The sequence below is a fragment of the Myodes glareolus genome, chromosome 10, assembly GCF_982192425.1.
Source record: "Myodes glareolus chromosome 10, mMyoGla1.1, whole genome shotgun sequence".
In the NCBI taxonomy this organism is placed as follows: domain Eukaryota; kingdom Metazoa; phylum Chordata; class Mammalia; order Rodentia; family Cricetidae; genus Myodes; species Myodes glareolus.
In genome coordinates, this window is record NC_142035.1 from 64,052,707 (window position 1) to 64,073,068 (window position 20,362).

General features: G+C 39.4%; 1 long non-coding RNA gene across 3 annotated transcripts; it reads right to left on the reverse strand.

Moving 5' to 3' along the window:
* Positions 1–6,550: 6,550 nt before the first annotated feature.
* Positions 6,551–18,108, reverse strand: LOC146892611 (uncharacterized). Of its 3 annotated transcripts, XR_015739111.1 has the most exons (4): positions 17,898–18,108; positions 17,673–17,809; positions 14,715–14,795; positions 6,551–14,339 (listed from the first exon to the last, which is right to left on the reverse strand). It is a non-coding gene; the product is annotated as an uncharacterized LOC146892611 (long non-coding RNA). The 3 variants fall into 3 exon arrangements; XR_015004106.2 differs by having other exon boundaries at positions 17,673–18,108; XR_015004107.2 differs by lacking the exon at positions 14,715–14,795 and having other exon boundaries at positions 17,673–18,108.
* Positions 18,109–20,362: the final 2,254 nt, after the last annotated feature.

Below are 20,362 nucleotides of genomic sequence, written 5' to 3' on the forward strand. Positions count from 1 at the left end.
GTCTCATACAGGGTTTTCTCCAATATCACACAGAATTTGCATCTGACACCCTAGATTTTAAGTCCTTAGCAAGCAGGAATTTTTTCCTATTCTAGTGAATGATTTCAGAGTAAAGTTTGATTCAGTTATTAGGAATCAAACTAACTAATAAGTTATCAAATAACTTATTAAATCAAATAACTAATAAGTTACTAGTTTTCAATGAAACAAAAAAAGAGATAATAAAAAGGCTGATGTAATAATTAAAAAAGATAAACTGAAAGAATTATAAACCAATAGCAAACGGAGGGGGGATGTTATCAAATATGATGCACGGAGTTCTAGGTACAAATTCCTGTTTTATGCAAGGGGCAGGACCAAACCCAACTTCCTCTGCACCAGAGTGCACAGCACACAGAAAAGTAATCTAATGACGATGGTGCAAGGCTTACTGCCAGAAATCAGAAGGTTTTAATAGCTCCTACAAAGCCAATACCTGCAAATGTTGTGATCAGCAAATCAGAACAGAAAGGAAAAACCTATAGAAACAAATGTAAATACTGAGGCTGGTCTATAGACTGTGGATTCTGAACAACCGTAAATGCGGCAGATTAAAAAAAAAAACTAGTATAGAACTGCAATATATCCAGGAAATCATAGAACAACATAGTTGCTGGTGGACAGTGGCTTAACAGGTAAGACACAACCAACAATTCCAAGGGGAAGATGGAGAAGCATAGTGAGGCTCAACTATTTAAATTTAGTCTCTGTTTAGTATACACTATTTTATATGACACTTGATGTCTTTTGCAAGCAGCATTTTCTCAAGACAATGACATGATTCAAAGATGGAACGTCTCATGCGACATCAAAGTTTTATGGGGTTGGGTGTCATTTGTTCTTGCTTCTGTTTGTTTGTGTTAGCATCGCTCTCAGGCTTTTTGTAGAGTAAACACTTTTTGGGTTCTTCAGAGTGCCTGCACTTGGAGGTTTCATGATTTCTGACAGTTTTGAACTTTAACGCTCCATGAAGTGTCAAGGCAGGCAAAAGAGGATTAATATTAGACTGCCCTGTTTTCCTTTACTGACAGTTTGATGAATTCACTGCGAAATTTAGATCATTAATTAGCCTATCTTTTAGTTTGTATATTTTCCTTATTAATCTTGTTTTTATTTTCCTCTCCTCCCCCTATAAATTAACACCGGTTCTGTCTGCATAGACAGTGGTACTTTATCCGCATACTGTCTAACTTGCTTTATCTGTGGATGTTTCTCTGTTTTCTTGATGTTTGTTCAAATAGATCCACTCCATCTTAAAAGCTGAATTGAATCAGCCACTTGGCACTTTTCTCTCAGTCTCGGTACTGCACTTTCAGTATTTCTTTGGGCTCAGTTAAGAAAGAGATAGGGACCATGGTTTGTTACAAAACAGAGGTGTGGACAGCATCCTGGAGATTAGCAGTTGTGGCTGGCTCCTCTAAGCTTCATTTCTCTGTGGAATTTTTTTCTGCTTTTGCTTTACTTTACTTTACTTTACTTTACTTTACTTTACTTTACTGTGTGTGTGTGTGTGTGTGTGTGTGTGTGTGTGAGAGAGAGAGAGAGAGAGAGAGAGAGAGAGAGAGGTGGGCATGTATTCTTCGTTTCTTAAGATTCTTGCTGTTAAAAGTGAACTTAGCTTACAGTTAACCTGTTCAGATCTTAATTCAGTCCTTCGGACACTATTCTGCTCCCGATATGAAGTGCAACCAGAGAAGGAAGTAAATGATTAGAAGGCATGGAAGGGAGCATGGAGCAGGTTGACTTCCTGGCCCTTGTGAGTAAAGATGGGAGGAGGCTACTGTCGACGCTCTCAGTTTTGCAATGTACTTAAGCACAAGAACAAAATGTCCCTCTGGAGACAAAAGCAAGTGTTTTGGAGATTATCTGCTTCCTGGTAGCATGGATATGGAGGAGTAAAAATGTGTTGTTAGGCATGGCTCTCTACTGTGCAGTCTCTGACCAATAAGAAAACAGTTTATATAGAATGGTCAGGTTATTATCATAGACTAAAGATATCATTTAGCAAATAAAAAAATTCCTTAAATACACTGTCATCACTAGAATTCAAATTCAAAGTAAAACTGTGTATAGTTAATTATGATAAAGATTTCTAACCTATGATTTTTAGTCTCTGCATTGCAACTTTTTTCCTATCAAAGCACAGATTTTGAAGTCATGAAAACCAAGCATTACCACTTTCAGAAAAATCACTGGAATCTTAAAGAAATGCCCCAAATCCTCATTTTCCTGCCGGTACTTCCAACATATCACTTGTAAAAGCGGTGGTTACATTTAATCTGTCTCAGAACCTTAAGTTCAATTGACTGAAAAAGGAGAAATGTTACTGCCAGGCCAGAACACATGGTTTCATCTGGGGCATCATATGTGGTATGTTTGTGCATGTGTTCATTTATGTTTAATGAGCACCTATGGAGAGTCATCACATGGAAGTCAGCATTCTCCTACACACTTCTAAAACCATTTGTCGGGTTCAGTGTTAATGAGTGTGAGCAAAAGGGGTGAAAGGCCAGCTCAGAACTCTTTAGTATGCCCTGCCATTTTTATGTGCAAAGCATTGAATGGATGGTTGTGGCTTCACGAAATTCTAGCTTCAGAGGTGATTGCTCTAAAAGGAGCTTGAGTGACCCTTCAAACTCCAGTTACTTTAAACCGGCCTTATTCTCCAGCGTACAAAGTAAATCCAGCTCCAGGTGTGCTTTTCTCATTAACAAAAACTCTGAGGGTGGTTTCCCAGGGATTTTTATGCATTGTTCTACATTCTTTGTTTGATTTATAAACTGCGGAGGGGAAATGGGGTTGTAAACCTAATCCAGGTTTATGATATAAAAGGGCAGCCCATTTTAGAAACACCTTGTGGTCTTACAAATAGAGTTAACTTTAAGCAATTTATTTAGTTAAATAACTGACTCAACTATGTATTAAATTGCTGCCAGTTGGAAATAATGGAGCTTGGCAGTTTTACTGTCAGACATAGAGGGTATAGGAAAATATGTGGAGACAGGAGAGTTGCAAAGGAGCAAGCTGCTGCAGCATTTACTGATGGAAAAACCAAGTAATTCACCTTGACTGCACTCAAAGGGAAAAAATTGAGAAGCAACTTTCCACTATTAAACAGTTAATTACAGTCTGTTTATGTGTATAGGGTTTGATTGTTAATTGCTTACACTAAATTCTTCTATAAAAACAAGTGCTTGTTGCCTGGCTTCCTGGGTGCTTAAGAGATTAATATGACTGGTGAACTGGTCTGTTTTCCAGGGTCTACACTGATTGGCATAAACATGAAGCCTGGATTTTCAAAAGGAGGTTTTATGAAATGTCTTGAGCAGAAGATAAACTCTAATGTGAACACACAACATTAATGAGGATTGTGTGAACCCAACATGTTCTGCTTTATCATGGCTTATGGAGGAGAATTTCTTACTCTCATGCCTATATGCAAGAAAAGAAAATAATGTACATAATGTACGATATAGGACATAACATATATATTATATATATAATATATATATATATTAGTAATATTAGTATGCGGCCTTTGTGGACAGTTATAGAAAGGAAGATTCCCTAGGTGAAAGAAATTAAGAAATGCCAAATTATTTGGGCCAGAACAAGGAAAGTTGAGGAGTAATATAGCGTTTTCTTCAAGCTTATGAAAATATTAATAGCAAATAACAAGTCAGATATTCTATCAGTCCACAGGCTTAGAGTGCAATGGCAAAAGTTGGAACAAAACTAGCAGGGAAAAGAACTAATACCTGGTCCTGAGAGCTGGCTCAGCAGTGAAGAGTACTTGCTGCTCTTGTGAAGGATTTGAGCTGGGTTCCCAGCACATGCATTGGGTGGCTCACAGCTAACTCTAATCCTGTCTCCACAGACCAAAGCCCTTTTCTGTCTTCCATGGGTACACACACTCACATGCACATATACACACATATACGTAATTTAAAAAATGATTTTTTTTAAAAAAGAGAAAGCTTATAGATCATCAAATTCAACAAAACTAATATCAAAATTTGTGATTTATAGATTATTGTAATTAACTACAACAATAATTAATCTGTGGGTTTATAAATAGTCATGAAGGAAGGCAAGGCAGCTAAATATAAATCCAGCATTTGGAGTCTTTTGTTCTTTATATTTAGGGAAAATTGGCTCAAGATCTCCAACCTGTTCCTCTTTAAAGTTCTATGCCCCCCACGTTTTCTAAGGTTGTCCCAAGACAGAAGTAGAGTTTAAAACTCTATTCCTAAGCTGGGTCTCACATTCTAATTTAAAAACTAACTACAAGGTCTGGGAAGATGGTTCAGTGGATAAAAGTGCTTGGTGTACAAGTATGAGGACCTGATTTTGAGTCTCTAACACCCATAAAATATCTGTCTACATATGACGTTAACCTCAGTGTTCGGGAGCAGACAAGATGGATCATGAGAGTGCAATATGCAGTCAGCCCATCCAAAATGAGGAGTTTCTGATTCAAGGACATATCATGTCTCCAGCAATAAGATGAAGAGAGGAGACAGATATGGGATGTCCTGCAATGGCCTTTAAATATGAGCTTACAACACAACAACAATAATACAGACATAGTGTGTGTGTACTGTGGGTTTACCCCCCCCAAAAAAAACCACATGCCATTAATGGAAATGGCATGGTTTTAACATGCTTAGCCTTTTCATGGCTTGTGGAAGAGAATCCCTTTCTCCCATCTTAAACCCCAAAGTTTGAGTATCTGTGTGGTGCACACTGTGTTGTCAGACTTCAGCCAGAAAGTTTTGACTATACCAAGTAAGGGGATGGTCCGCACAAAAGTATAACCTATTTCTGTAATAAATTCTAGATAAATATGTCAGGACAGTATAAATCACAAGACGAAGAGCAGGTTTCATCACACAACTGACTTTGGGGCAGCACTGGGACATCTGATAGACTTCCAAGGGAGGATAACTGAACAACAGCACGCAGTTTTAAAGTACGTTGTGTCTGGTTCAAATCAGGAGTAGAGAACACAGCTTTTGTTCTTTCCTTCTGGGAACTCCAAGCTCACTGGTGTAAAAATTGTTCAAAAGGGGAGCTCAGTTTGATGGATGAAGCTAAGAGATAAGTATGATCTGAAAATGATATACTACCTCAAGAACCTCATTTTTTCCTCTCCCATTAGTCATGAAAGTAAACCAAGAGCATTCCAACATTTATTTGCAATAGGCCTAGTTTATTTTCTTTTATCAGAGTTGGGGCCTTCCCCCATTACTCTTACTAGCTTTCTTTGAGGTACAAGTATGGCTCCATAAAAAGGAGGGGAATGAAATCCTCTGCTCATTAACTTTCGAGTTAGTAAACTTTTTCTTCTCAGCTGCAACTCTCATCGTTTTTCGACTCAGCCCTCTCGCATCTATTCTCACATTCCTGACTCCGCTTGTCAGCCCCAAGTGCCTCAACCCATCAGTTAAATTAGCTGTTTTTACAACATCTCACACAAAGGTTTACAGCCTAAACTCTTTCGTCTAATCTGGTTCTTCTTGCCTCATGTACGATTTCTTTATTGACTTTAGGTTTGGGGAGCTTTAAAACTAATACATATCAGCAAGGGTTGCCTGCTTTCTGATCATATGTTTTCTCCTGCTAATCATTCAGTTACCTGATTAGAAACAGATGCGATCTATTTGAAACGTGAACTTAAGAGCGAACTGCTGATGATTGCAGTAATTTCGGATGGCCTGTGTGTATGTTGTGGGACGCCTTAGAAGGTTTCCAAGGCTAAACTGGGGATTATATTTTATTTCTACAATTGTTTTCTTACCAAATGAGCCATTCCAACCCAAACTAACTGGCAGATAAAATAAAAAATTAGTGCCAACAAACCAAGAGTGAAAGTACATTTCAAACAAGGGCACAGGGCTATGTTCGTACAGAAATGAAGCCCTGCTGATACTGTAGGATATGGTAGGAGAAGCAGACATCTGAGCAATTACGTAAAACCTGATGCAGAAAACAACCATTATTTAAGTATATTAACTCTTAGGAAAAGGTGGGAGAGCACAGAATAAATACTTTCTAAAGAAAACCAGTGAGTACTTGGAAAACACAATGTGTTCCATATTAATGGAGGGTTTTATATCTTATTTACAAATGTGTCTATGTGTCTATGTGTGCATGCAGAAAGCACAGGGAGCTATCTGGAGTGTTGTTCTCCCACATATTCCAGTGAAATAGGGTCTCTTATTAAACATGGAGCTAGATGAGTAGCCCGCAAGCTCGGGAATCCTTCTGTCTCTGCCATACTACAACATTGGGGTTGGAGATGTGTGTGCAACTAAACCTGACTGCTTACATGGGTGGTGGGATCTGACCCGAGGTCTGCTTATACAACACATGGTCTTATCCTCTGAACCATGTTCTTAACCCCATGTAGAAGTTTTGATAGGCAGATGAAGAGAAATGTTGGGTCCACCTGGAGCAAGGCCCACACCAATATTACCACCCCTACTTTTACAGATAAGAAGCTGAATGATTGAATTGAAATAGGCTCATGTTTTATTGATGTGATCTGTTGTCAATTACACAGTCCCAGCCAAAGGAGCTTGTGCTGAGCATCACAGAAAACCACTTTTGTAGAACTCATGATATAAATAGCCTCAGATACTCATTTCATTAGACAACCAAGCCAAATGAAATCTCCTTCAAGTGGCAAACCCAGGGAACCTCTTCAAGTCAGAACTGGGTCTGCATGGGATTTACCTATCACAAATATATAACAAAACCAGAGTAACAGACTTCTCTGTCTCCATTATGAATGAAAGCCATGTTTATTATGTCTGTTTCTGATGTGGGATTCCCCTCTGTATGCTGTGAATATGTTTTATTACCATTGGCTAATAAAGAAACTGATTTGGCCTATGGCAGAGCAGAATAAAGCCAGGCTGGAAAAGATATATAGAGAGAGTAGGTGGAGCCAAAGAGACACCATGTAGCTGCCAAAGAAGACAGACGCTGGTACTTTACCAGTAGGCTACACCCTCGTGGTGATACATAGATTAATTGAAATGAGTTAATTTAAGATATAAAACCTAGCCAGAAATACTCTTGAGCCATTGGCCAAAGAGTGTTATAATTAATATAGTTTCTGTGTGGTTATTTGGGTCTGGGAGGCCGGGAACGAAAGGCAGTTCCCCTTTAAGTGTTTCCTATCTGTGGCTATCAATAGGATGGCAATTACAAAGTCAAGATGTGGAAACCGTAGTGTTAGTTTTACTAAACCAAGATATTTTACACCAGCGTGACCATTTGGAGAGTTTTGTACAAAGCAATACTCATTTGAGGCAAAACAGGAGAGTCCCAAAGCTTAAATTTCTAGTCCAGCATTCAGATTAGACTCTTTCTTTGAGACTATCTGGTTTCTTCGGGCACTTCAGGCTGGAAGCAGTTGGAGAGGCGATGCTTTTGCTGTGGTCTATCTGATAACAATAAGAGCGATCCACTCCCAAATCTGTGACTTCTTGGGAAAGTTTGTCCAAGTGACTGCTAAGTCCATCAGAGAGCAGGCTCCTCATGCATGTGGCTCTCTTCATCACTGCCGGAAGCAGAGAGGCAGGGTCACGGCACAGAGAGGGCCTTCCCTGTTGCTTTCATCTTCACTGTCCTATTTATTCCTCTCTGCTCTGAAACCCAAGACCCTCCCTAACCCCAAGGGCATGTGTGATGACCTGTCTTGGCATGAACTGCAAGAGCTAAAACTCTGGGCTACAAAGAAGGAAGATTTAAGAGCGTCTCACCTCACAAACATGGGCATTGGGTCCGGACAGTTACAACCTGTCAGAATCTTGTTTGTGGCACCCAAGCACACCATACACAGGGGCAACAGAAATGGTTGGAAAGTCCTCAGACTCTGCTTTCCTTGGTCATTAATGCCATTGATTATTTTTCTCTTTAAATACTGAGGCAGGCCCTGTTGCTGGCCCCAGATACAACCAGTCAACCCACACGTCTCTTGGCCTTTTAGAAAATGCAGCTGTACCAAAACCTTAAAACTAAAACATGGCTAAGTTTAAAATGTGCATGTATTTGTTTTAAAAGAAAAAAAACCTGCTAGGGAGAGGGAATATCCCAAACAAACTAAATGTTTATCTGTCTTTTATTAATTTCATATTTTATCTTCTTGTGTACGGGCGTTTGACAGCTGTGACATTCATGGGCAATGCATTTGAAAAAGAAGACATAAATATTCAGAGACGTATTAGAATGCTGTCCGATGTAAGCACCTGTCTACTTAGTGTTGACGGAAAATCATTTCCTCTGCTTTATGCATGTTACCTCCAGAGACCACAGAGGTCCTATTCTGTTTAAAGAGCTGGTCCCAACATCAGCGTTTGCTCTTGCAGCTGCAGTGTATATAGCTAATTATATTTATTTGGGAATGATTTTGTTTTATACTTTCAATGATACTTAAACAGTTTCGTCAATCTTCATCACAGAAACAATTTTCCCTGAGGATGCAGAGAATGGAAGACTTAGTACAAGGCTTGGAAAGAATGTCCCGACACTATGCCGTTTCCATTGTCACGGGGAGGAGTTTCTCAAGCAGAACTTTCCTAGAGATGTGTCAAGAGAAGACACTTGCTCGATCTCTGAGGGCCCAATGATAAACATCACCATGTCTGCCTACAGCAGCCCCTTATTCATGTCTTCAGTGTTCCATGTTTCAGTTGCCAGTGGTCAACTGTAGTCAGGAAACATAATTCATAAGGTTTACACAATGTCTATTACTAATCCTGTACTGTGGATAACTAATTCATAAGTTAGGTTTTCATAGGTACGTGTATACAGGAAGTATGACAGGATCAGCAGAGTTCAGTATTGGCCATGGTTTTTGGAATCCACTGGGGACGATGAGGCATGTGTTCCTCTAGACAAAAGGAATTACTTGCTATGCATTTATTACATATCCTATTAACATAAGCTGAAACAAATAGTATAATGTTTTGATGTTCTAATGATATACAGTTTAAGTCAATGTAATTTTGTTAAATCAGATATATCATTTAATAAAAACATTCTCTGGTTTTCTCTCTCTCTCTCTCTCTCTCTCTCTCCTTTAGCCATAGTAGAAAAGTCATCCTGTAACTTGGCTAGGGTGAATAAGTTACAGTGCACCAAGAAACAGAAGAAAAGAGGGAAGGAAATAGGAAAGTGGGTACAAACTTCCTAAGGACACGCAGCGTGCTGTGGGGCCCTCATGACCTGCTTTTGATAGGGAATCTCAAAACTCCATAAAGGTACCAAGTGTGCAAGCTGGGTGTGATTAACTTAATCATCCCCTAAAGAGTAGTTTCCCTTCCTATAGTTGGTAAAAAAAAGACTGTGCTGGAAACCGATTTGCTGGAGGTTAACTCCTGACTGCTCAGACACCTCCTTCAACAGAATCTGGGCCTCGAATTACAAATGTACCCTATTATCAGAAATATAATGAAACATGGGCCAAAGTGAATGAAGTCTAATTTTTTTGTCTTTGACATTTCTCCCCATTCTCCTTTTACCTGACAGGAGTGTGTAATGATGTTAGCTCTGCCTAGAGATGGGAGCCTTTTGGAGGAGAGAGCAATCCTAAGCGCTCCGACTTCCAAAACCTGACAATGCTGCCACCTACAGGCTAAAGCTTTCAAGACGGATTCCACCCATGACTGTCTTCCTACCCCTAACAATGAAAAGCTCAGATCACGGTAGAAGAGCGGAGTCCGAAATCCAGAGTCCTGCAAAGAGTTAAGTCACCAGGTGAGAGCAAAGAACAGGCCTTTTCGCTTAGCTACTTCAGCGCAGTTCCATAATTTAATTAGGATCATCACACGGCAACCAAAGCTGTCTAGAGGAATTACGAGCCGCAAGTTCAGATCACACGTGAATCCTTTTGCTCAATTAAAGCTAAGCAATTTTTAAGGGTCCCCCTCCCCTACTCTTTGCGGTATATGCAAAGAGCAGCGAAGCGTGGCCTACATATTTTTCGCATTAAAATTATTACATAAGGCTGTAGCGTTTGAAATACTATGGAAATCAAAATGTTACACTCTGACCTTGGGCATTTAAACTTCCTCATTTTGGAAACTATTGTTGCCCCGCTCTCCTTTGTTCTAAGAAAATTACTGTGGTTAGTCATAATAGCTGAATGAATAATTACTGCAGGAAGAAAGGAAGTATGTAATAGTGCAGGAATGGTTCTTGAGCCTTCATTTTACTAAACAGAGTTTTAATTCTGTTTGAAGTCCAGGCCTTGCAACTAAAGACATTAGCCTACTCTCCCTTCCCTACTGTACCTGTCGATAAAAGTGACTGCTTTGCTACCCAGTCTTCCTACCTTTATGCCAGAAAAAAAAAGTTCTAATAATTTGATAAAGGGAAATATGCCTTCGGGAGGAGCCCAATTCAAGTTTGATGTCATTTTTCTTCTTTAAGCCCATTCAGCATGCACATCAGCATGTGAGTCTATGATATTCATTGCGAAACATTTCTCAAACATTTGAAACTTCTTCAGTTTTCCTTTTTGATTTTCCTACTAATTGTTCCAGAGGACAGAGAAGCTGGCGGTTCTTGTTTTTAATCTGTGCTTAAAACATGTATAATCAAACACCAAAATTATAATTTTATCAATGCCAAATTGTATCTCCTGGTACTGATTTGTCTTTGAATTAATACAACTCCCACTTGCTAGCCGAGCAGCATGAATGTGCTCACACTAGTGGAATTCAAAATTAACTTTTGAATGTTCAGTGGGAAGAAACAAACACTCTTTTTTAAAATGAACACTGTAATAAAAACAAAATAGGAAGGTATTTAAAAATCAGGCAGGGCTGCAAAGAACATTACGTTAACTTGAGCATCTTGGTAATTTGGAAGTGATTAATTTATTTGTCTATTTATTTATGTATAACACACACACCCTGCATTTCCATATGTATTTCTTGAAACAACTGAAATCAGAATGCACAAGAGAACTTCCAAGTTCTGTGGGAAATTCTTCGCTACTCAGAGATCAAAAAGAACATTTTACATTATAGTATTGCAGCCTATTTATTATTTACAATAAGAAGAAATCTGGATGTTAAGAGCACATGCACGTATTGTATTTGACTCACAGATTGTTTATTAGCTTCTTAAATGAGAGTGCAAAATGCAAAAAGGATGCGATCTTTATTTTTTAAAAAAATCTGCAAAGATTAAATCTCTCCACATTTGCAGCCAGATATTTGCAGGATCAACAACTCCTTTAAACACTAGTTGGATTTAGTCATAATAAGAATATAAATACAATAAGAGATTCCTAGGGGGGATGCAATTTTTAAAAAATTTCCATATTTGCTACAATAAATGTTATGCCTAGAAATTTTATAGCTAAGAGAAACACAGAAAATACTATACCCAGAGCCAGAAGACTGCTCCAGTACAAAGCAAGTCTGATATATTACCTTCCAAATACATTGCATGTCCCTGGTAAAGTTGTAAATTATGGTTGCAAATGAGGCCACAAACAAAATTTTGCTCGAGGCATGAATCATAAATTCAAATAATCATCTCCTACGTGAGGCTCAACTACTTTGTTTACTTCTTAGGCACTGTTTCCTAAATACAAAGATGAAAGTAGGTCAAGGAAATTTAGCATCTTTTTCTCATGAAGCATGTGATGAGGCTGGGTGGCACTGCCTTCTTTAAAACTGCACGAACCTTTTACGTATTAAAAATCTGTTTGCACAGTGCTGGGTCTTTAAGCATACTGCCATTTTGCTTCATGATGACACCGTATTACCCAAACTATATACATTTAGTGAGGAAAATAAATGATTCGTAATATTAACCTGCTAGATGGAATTCTAATATGCTTTTCATAGGGAAAGCAAAAGGTATTGGGTTGCTGTGAAATGCTACTTTCATCTAGTTAGGAGATATGATTGTTTACTATTCTTTGTGCATAGATGAGGAGTGAATTATTTTCTTCCTTTTAGATGATGTTTAAAGGCTGATTCTTTAAAAAAAAAAAAACCTTTACAAATGTGAAGCGAAGGAAAAGTGGTGTTTAATTAAATCTGGCCAATGACAGAAATATTGTTTACAATGTGAATTTGTAATATTGGGATAATGGCTCTTTATTTATGGGTACCGAGTGTGCAGAGCAGCACAGCCGCGTGTCCACAAGGCTCCTCGTTGTAACAGAAGTCCTGCTCTTCTCAGGGATGCTGATGAACAACAATAACACAAATAATAGTCATATTGATTAAGTACTTAAGGTCTACTAAGAATTGTGTTTGGGGCTTCATATGGATTATCCCATTCAATTGTATAGAAATTCTTCAAACGGGAGGCTGTATTTATATGTTCAACAGCTTATGGAACCAAGACTTAGAATCATTAAGATTCCTACCTCCTTTACTACACGGTTCATGTTGCCTATAGGCAAGGAACTAAGCCTTCCAAAACAGGTTCAAGGGCTATGTTCTTCTCAAAGAGAAGAATAATTTTTATGGAAACATTATAACAGTGTATAAAGCAATACGAACACCATATTTTGGGTGTGTTTTAAGCCTAATTAATTGAAATTAAACAATTTATGTGTATTTACATAGAATTAATGAACTGGCACAATGGTTTAGATGATGCAACATTCTGAAAGTATTTGTACCCTTGTGTATTCTGTTGTCTAATAGAGTTTGAACTTAGTAGTAAATAAAAAGAACATATCTCCTTTCTCACGGGGCTGTTACAGCCACAGAAAAATAAAGACAAAAAAATGGTTTCAATTCTTCAGATAAAATAATTAATATTAAACTGAATTGAAAACAATTGAGTATGCACAAGTAAATAGTAGATGTCTCTGAGTAGGTGCATGTCATCTGAGTGCCAAAGGATGGGAAATTATTATGCCAGTGCCTAAGCAGGATGCGCTAGACAAAAGGGAAGTGTCATGAGCAAAAGACCTAACCGAAAGGAAAAGGTAACCGCACAGCAGAAGCTGAAGCTTGGTGTGTTTCGGGGTCCCTGGGTATGGAATGAAGGCTCTTTGTTTCCAGGCTTGTCCCATCCCATCTAGTCTCTTTCAGTCCCCCATATCTCCTCCATCAATTGCCGAAGACAAAAGACAGGAATTTATTTCTCTTGTCCTTTACACCCACACCTCATCCATCAATAAGTGCCATTAGCTCCGAAGCATTATCTGGAATCTGTCCACTCCTTTCTAGCCACCGTCCAGAGTATCTTAAAATCATCCCTTTTCGGAGGGCCTGCTACAGCCTCCAAACTGACTATCAGCTCCTTCCAGCTCTATTCCCCTCGCAGGAGTTAACCATCGCCTCAAAATGCAAAGCATGTCTCTTTGTACACTGCCCAGTGGCTCTTTTAATAGCCTTTGGATAGCCACATGATGAGTCACGTGTCGCCCTTCAGATATCCTCCCAAAAGCCACCTTCTGAGTGAATCCGCCCTTCGTGGTTCAATCCAAGGGGACATGCTTTTAGCTCCATGTTTGTGCTCTAATCTTCATTTACTGACATCCGCCTTCTAGCAGGAATCTAGGCTATCTCAATTACTGTGTTTTCTTTATATAGAACAGGGCATAGCACATAGCAGGCATTCAATTAACGTAGAAAGGTTAGGGAGATATCCAGAAATCAAAGCATTCATGGAACTTTTGGTCACCGTCGATTAAGATTTTCATGCCAAATTAAATGGGATACTTCAGGGGTGTTCTGCACAAGAAGACAAAAATACCACGATGGCTGTTGCTGTGTGAAGAATACACGGAAGAGGAGCAAGAGCAGGATCAAAAAAAAAGCAGTTATGAATCCAATTCAGAGATGCAAGTGAGGATGCTCCTGGATTAGGGTAGGACAATGGTATTGGGGAGAGTGGGAAAATGGATGAATTTGTAATAAAGTTTCAGCTCAGTTTCTGAGAAGGAAAGTGATACAAATTATCTTTAGAATTTTGTGGGGAGGCGGATTGACACGGTAGGGAAAGCAGCATTATAAGAAGACAGACCTGGAAGAAGGAGAAGGAGTTCAATTGGATGCATGTAATCACCCTGAGTCATACTTGATTTTCTGGCAATCCATTTGGGTCAGTTTCATGCCTGGTATTTCTCGTTAGAGGGACAATTCTAGGAAAGGTCGATATATCTCTTTAGCAGCTGTCCCGCCATGTTTAGATGGTAACAGCCCGAGAAGCAAATAACAGCTCACGAAGGATGATGAACGTTCCGTTCTTCGTTTTGATGCCAGATTTCGAAAGTCGCCAAAAACAATTTTGTCAAGGAATTTCCAGCCCTAAATATAACATAAGGAAGAACGCATGGATTGATAAGCCTTTTACACTGCATTTAATTGAAAGATGATGATGCTGTAAGTTTTTCCCCCCTCCCTTGCATTCTCCCTTCGCAGTCCCTCTGCGCAATCTGCAGCACCAGGGAACGAGAGAGAGGCAAGGAGGTTAGCTGAGCCCTGGGTGGGTGTGTGAGTCGAGGTAGCTGAGCCATGGCGGCTGTGTGAGTAGAGGTTAGCTGAGCCATGGGCGACTCTGTGAGTCACTACTCTGAGGAAGGCTCTCTTGCACAAGCCATCCCTTGAAGCTTTGGAGGACAGAAGAGTGACAGTGATCACCATTAAAGAAATACAGCCAGACTCCCTTCACTCAGAAAGTACCTGGAGTGTGTCTTGGTTCTTAGATGTAATAAATTTTTTTTTTTCAGAAAATCTTCTAGTCAACTTGAACACTTGAAGCTCCTGTAGATATAAATTTGTTAACATTTTTTCTTAAAAAAGAGCACTTTTTCTGATAATATACTTTTATGGTAAAGGCATCATTTATATTCAACATATATGATTCTTAAGAAATAATACCTTAGCAATCTCTAACATAGTTCTGTTTGTAAAGATCTAGACTGTACAGTGAAGATTGGTGATATATCTCAAAGTAGGTAACTAGCAAAAAAATTCCTTTGAGTATGAATTGTTTTTAATACATAAGCAACAAAACTACAGACAACAGAAAACAAGCATTAATGGAAAGCCAATAAAATGAAGTAGACATTTTTGTGAATGTTATAATTATGAATTAAGAAATGTGGCATCAAGGCCAGCCTGGTCTGAAAAAGCTAGTTCCAGGACAGGAAACAAAGCTATGCAGAGAAACCTTGTCTCAAAAAATCAAGAGAGAGAGAGAGAGAGAGAGAGAGAGAGAGAGAGAGAGAGAGAGAGAGAGAAATGTGGCAAAGTATTTTCACTTCTTGCTCACCTCAGCTGAAGTTGTCTTAAAGGTCCTGTCAACACTTATGGGTATAAGAGCTCCTCTTGTATTCTACAAGGCCCTATGGTCCTGTTGGGACTCTTAGCACTACATTTTAGGGTCCAAAGACATTCACCCACAGCAAGAGTCTGTTTTGGTGAGGACTGGAGGGTGTGCAATGGGGAAGAACCCTTCTTTGGCCTCTATCTGGGGACAGGTTCTGGCTCTAATTCTCCACATGAAACTGAATATCCTGTCAAAGAGAAGTCATCAACTAGAGCACAGCACTCCGCAAACACACCATCTATCTATCCTCTCTCAAAGGGAAGGGGCTGCATCCTCAGTCTCTATCCGCCCCCTGCAGAGAAAGGAAGGAATTTTACTCTTCTTGATGTCCCAGTCATTTTGAGAGTAGACAAGATGGCTTGCGAGTAAAATACATCAAACTGTAAATACAACACAGAAGGCTATACACGCTTATAAACACTGGCCTTTAAACAACTCCATTTGGCCATGTGGCTTCCTAAATGTGTAGATCTCACCCCTTTTCCCTCCCGTGAGATGGGCAAACTAAAGTGATCCCTGTTAGGTTTTGCTTTGAAGTATTGGCAGTTCCTTTAAAAAAGGATCCTTTACCCTAGAGCAGTATGATCTGTGACCCCAAACCAAAAAAACTAAAACTAACTTCTACTGATAATAACCCAGTTTTTTTTTAGTTTTTTAATAGAGTAGTCTAGAACACCATGTGAATTTCTTTAACCTCTTCCAAGAAAGATGATGTGATTATCAAAATATTATGCTGTCGTAAATAAATAAATAAATAAATGGTTCTTATTCCTCATTTCAGGTAAATACATATATTTGTTCATACTGAAACCACTTAGGTTATTATGAAGTTGAAGATGATAATAAACTTTATGACCGACTAAAAGCCAGCATGGCTGAGTTTTTGACCCTTCTAATAGCGTTGATGTCAACTACCCACAAGAATATATTTGAAGAGATGTAACTGTTCCAAATTCTTCGGCACTATTATCATTTAGATGCTATTTGTATTCAACTCAGCTACCATTTGCCTCTGAAAAGTTGTGCCACATGTGTACTGACTGAGATCTCATTTGATGAAGCCAAGGTTTGTATAGGCTGTTTGTAAGTTCTTCAACGTGGACAGCAGCGAGGCAAGGCACAAACCAAGACACGGCAAGAGAGAGGACTAACATTTAATAAATGTTTGTCCTAGTTTTAGCAAACCACACGTGAAAAGTGTAATCACACAAATCCACATCACCTGTGAGTAGAATAAAGGCATACAAGTCAAGAATCAGAACGGGAGTCCTGAAGCGCACAGGCATGGTGAACTTGTTGGGTAGTTTACTGCCTCTCTCAACTTCAGGGATAACCTCTATCCAGCTTCCTTCTAACTCCCCTTGTACTCCATGCCTCCACCTTTCCCCTTTGAATCCAAATCTGAAACAATTCTGGAGCTGTATTGCTATTTACATTGTACATAGGAGATGGAGGGGGAAAGAACATCCACCCAGCTAGTGGGGCAGGTATGAAGGCATTGCACATCAGCCGTCAGGGAATCCAAGGGTTCTCAGTCAACAAAGCAGTTAAAACACAGACAAAATGACCCTAGCTTCCTTGGGGTGGTGGTATTGGTGGTGGTGGTGGTGGTGGAGGTGGTGGTGGTGGTGGTGGTGGTGGTGTGTGTGTGTGTATGTGTATTGTTTATTTTGTTAAGAAAACTTTTAGCAATAACAAATCTACGTGGATTTCTACTTCTTACCTGAGTCACTTTTCTGACCATAAATATGGACTACTTTCTAAGGCAACATGTATACTTGTTATAATAAATGAGAATCTTTAAACATGTGACATCCAAGAAATTAGATTCATGAGTTAAGAATCATAAGAACACTGCAATCACCTACTAAGCGAATGCAAATTGGCTAAAATGAGAGCAATAGAGAAGGAATGAAGGAAGCAGAGAGGATAACACAGCCAACCAAGAACGTTGTCTAAACTACTAGAGACAAGGCACTATTTCTAGAGAGGTAGAGAGAGATGAAGTATTGCTGCTGTTCTGACGAGATGGAAAATATCATTAAAGACTCTATTGGAGACAAAATCAGCTACACTAGTCTAAAGCAACACAATCCAGAAAGAAGGAAGGCTAGATTGTTAATTCTCATTATTATATGATATTCAAACAATACTCCTGGCAATCATTCCAGAGAGGTGACCCCGAGGAACCTCTTGAATTCACTGATTCTAATCTTCTCTGTAGATAAGGTGGGGACAGTGCTAGTCGTGGCACGAGGTCATCATGTCGATTAAATTGCTTGTTGAAATCTAAAATGAGAAAAACTCACCTGGGAAGACTTGTAACTAGGCTGTGCAGTGAAAGCTCGAATCCTTCATCTTGAAGAGCTTTTGCTGTCTTTACCTGGTTAGCACAGACCCCAGAAAATTCAAGGATGGTGACTGACTGCGTCCGCGGGCTCAAGCCCTTAAAATGGAACGGAGTGATTTAAAAGTAACTTATAAAAATCAAGAAAATGAAAACGCAAAAAGCAACTAACTAGTCTTTCACCTACATTGCTAAAAGGCTTCTAAATGTATAGAAATATTTTCCCTGAGAATCCAGTTTAGCTCTCGACAACCCACAGCAACAGCAGGGACTTTCTGTCCAGAAGCCTCGCTAAGGCAGGGCTTGACAGTCTGTCGTGTCGCCGTGGCAATCAACAATGTTTACTAAAGCATCTCTATGCCTTCCCAATGCCATGGTATTACCGAGTGCCTAGAAGACTTTGCACTTAACACAAATCACATGGTTCCTTTTCCCTCCCCCCCCCTCCGCCCCATTCTCCTCTAATTTAACAGCCACTCTCCCTGCCTTGTAACAGCCTGAGGTCTGGAGGCCTGGCTCATGTAAGAAGTCACACTGCTGGTTCTGTAGAGTCTCCAGGGTTTCTGCAGTAGCAAGATTTACATTTTCATTACTAAAACTCTCCAACCAGATAATGTCACTCCATGCAATGTCATGCGGACCCTCTGAGTCTTCCAAACGCTTGGCATCAGATCCGCACAAGCCTGTTCTCATTAAACAGTTCCCTTTGCTTGCCTTGTACAGAGCAGCTTGCTAGCCCCACAGCTTCACCTTGGTTTGCCTCGTGACCCATTTCTTCAGGATTTTCCTTTGGCAGCCAGATTCTGGGGGAGTCTGGGTATTAGAATCCCTGGGTGGTTTCCGATGCACCTGTTCCATTCTTTCCGGAGTCATTAGAATTTGGCTGAGAGAAATGACAGCAGGTAAGAACTGAGTTTGTAAAAGAGCGACTCAGCATGACATTTTTTTCCTAAAGTGCAGTGGAGTGCATCCTGGAACGGGAAACTTAGCCACAACCAACCGTCTTTTAGTTTTGTAATTTGGGGCTCTCAGTAGCTGTCCTAGGATTTCTCCCTCCAGTCTTAATGCTTCAGGCAAATTCTGAATAATGAATGGGAGGAGCTGGGGTAGAGGGCTGCTGGAGAGAAAGTGTCTGAGTCCTATACTAGGAAATGAAAATAAAAAGGCCTCTGCAGTCTGTATTGAATACAGATGTACTCAAGACAGCAACTCCATTCTGTAACGTTGCCAAAAACACACCAGCTACATATGGCTGCCTTGTCGGATGGAGAATGGTGATGGGACTATCTAATAAGCATCATTTATTATTGGCAACAGAGCCATAAATTGACCATTGTTCTGGATGGACCTCTTTCCACAGCAATTAGTGTGCACCTACTATGGGATGTGCCTGGGTTAAGGTCCACTCGCACCTTCTCACCATCCTCTCAGTTTGTAAGTCAGGAACACATTAGTTCTAGGGTGTTACATTGTATTATCTTGTTACTGGGACCAAATGTCTAACAGATTAAGGCAGGAACGGAAGGGTTTAAGTTTGAGGGTGTATTCCATCATGGCAGGGAAGTCATAGTGACAGTAAGGCACGGCCATTTGTTCACCAACAGAAAGAAAGCATTGAACACCATTGCTGTCTGCAATGAAATAAATCCAAAACAATCTTAAAGATGACAGAATGTACCTCTATATACATGCAAATATGCATAACCCTACTACAAAACTACAGTGCTTAAAGACGGTATTGTTTGTACAATAATAATTTAAAATATCACTAAAAAATAGAACTCAGAAACATGGCTATAGGGATTGGACACTGGCTCAGTGCCAATAGTGACAAAGCAGTGAGCAGACAACGATGGTCTTCATGGCCAACAGGAGACCAACGCTGAAAGCCCTAACCTTCACCTTACTACTCCTCTCGCACACTAAACTTAATTTGAGGTAGGTCTGAATCCATGAGAGCAAACAAACATCCGAAAGATGACAAAGGAGGTTTCTTCAGGAACTTGGAATAAGACAAAAATTTGAGGCAGAGAACCAACTAACACACAGGAAATAATTAGTGACTTTGAAGATATTAAAATTTGAAACCGATTTTTTTCAGAAAGAGTAGTAAGAAAGTAAGAAAGCAAGATAGACTGAGAAAAACATTCATAACACATATCCAAAACATTCATTCAGAATGTATATTTTTATATGTTAATAATATTAAGAATGTGTAACAACAGAAAAATAGGAAAAGCCTGAGATGACTTTTCATAGGAGGCTATCAACAGAGAAATTTATCACATAAAATAGAATTCCCTTCCCTGATAATGAGAACAATGTAAAGTAATAATAGTAATAATGATAACAACAATAATAAAGTACATTATATCTTCTTGTGATGGAAAGACTATTAAGGGAGTTCTGGAGCCATTTTTATAGGGACACTAATCTTAATCATAAGGGTTCCACCCCCAGGTCCTAATTACCTCCCAGAGGCCCCACACCTAATGAGAGCTAGGATTTCAACATGTGAGTTCTAGGGAAACACAAACATTTAATGAGTGGTGCATGGCTACTTTAAGAGGCTCAGAAGATACAAGCAGAGGGATTTGTGAAGGTGAACTTATCAACATAAATGAAGGAAGTGGTTTTGACAAAAAGGATGAA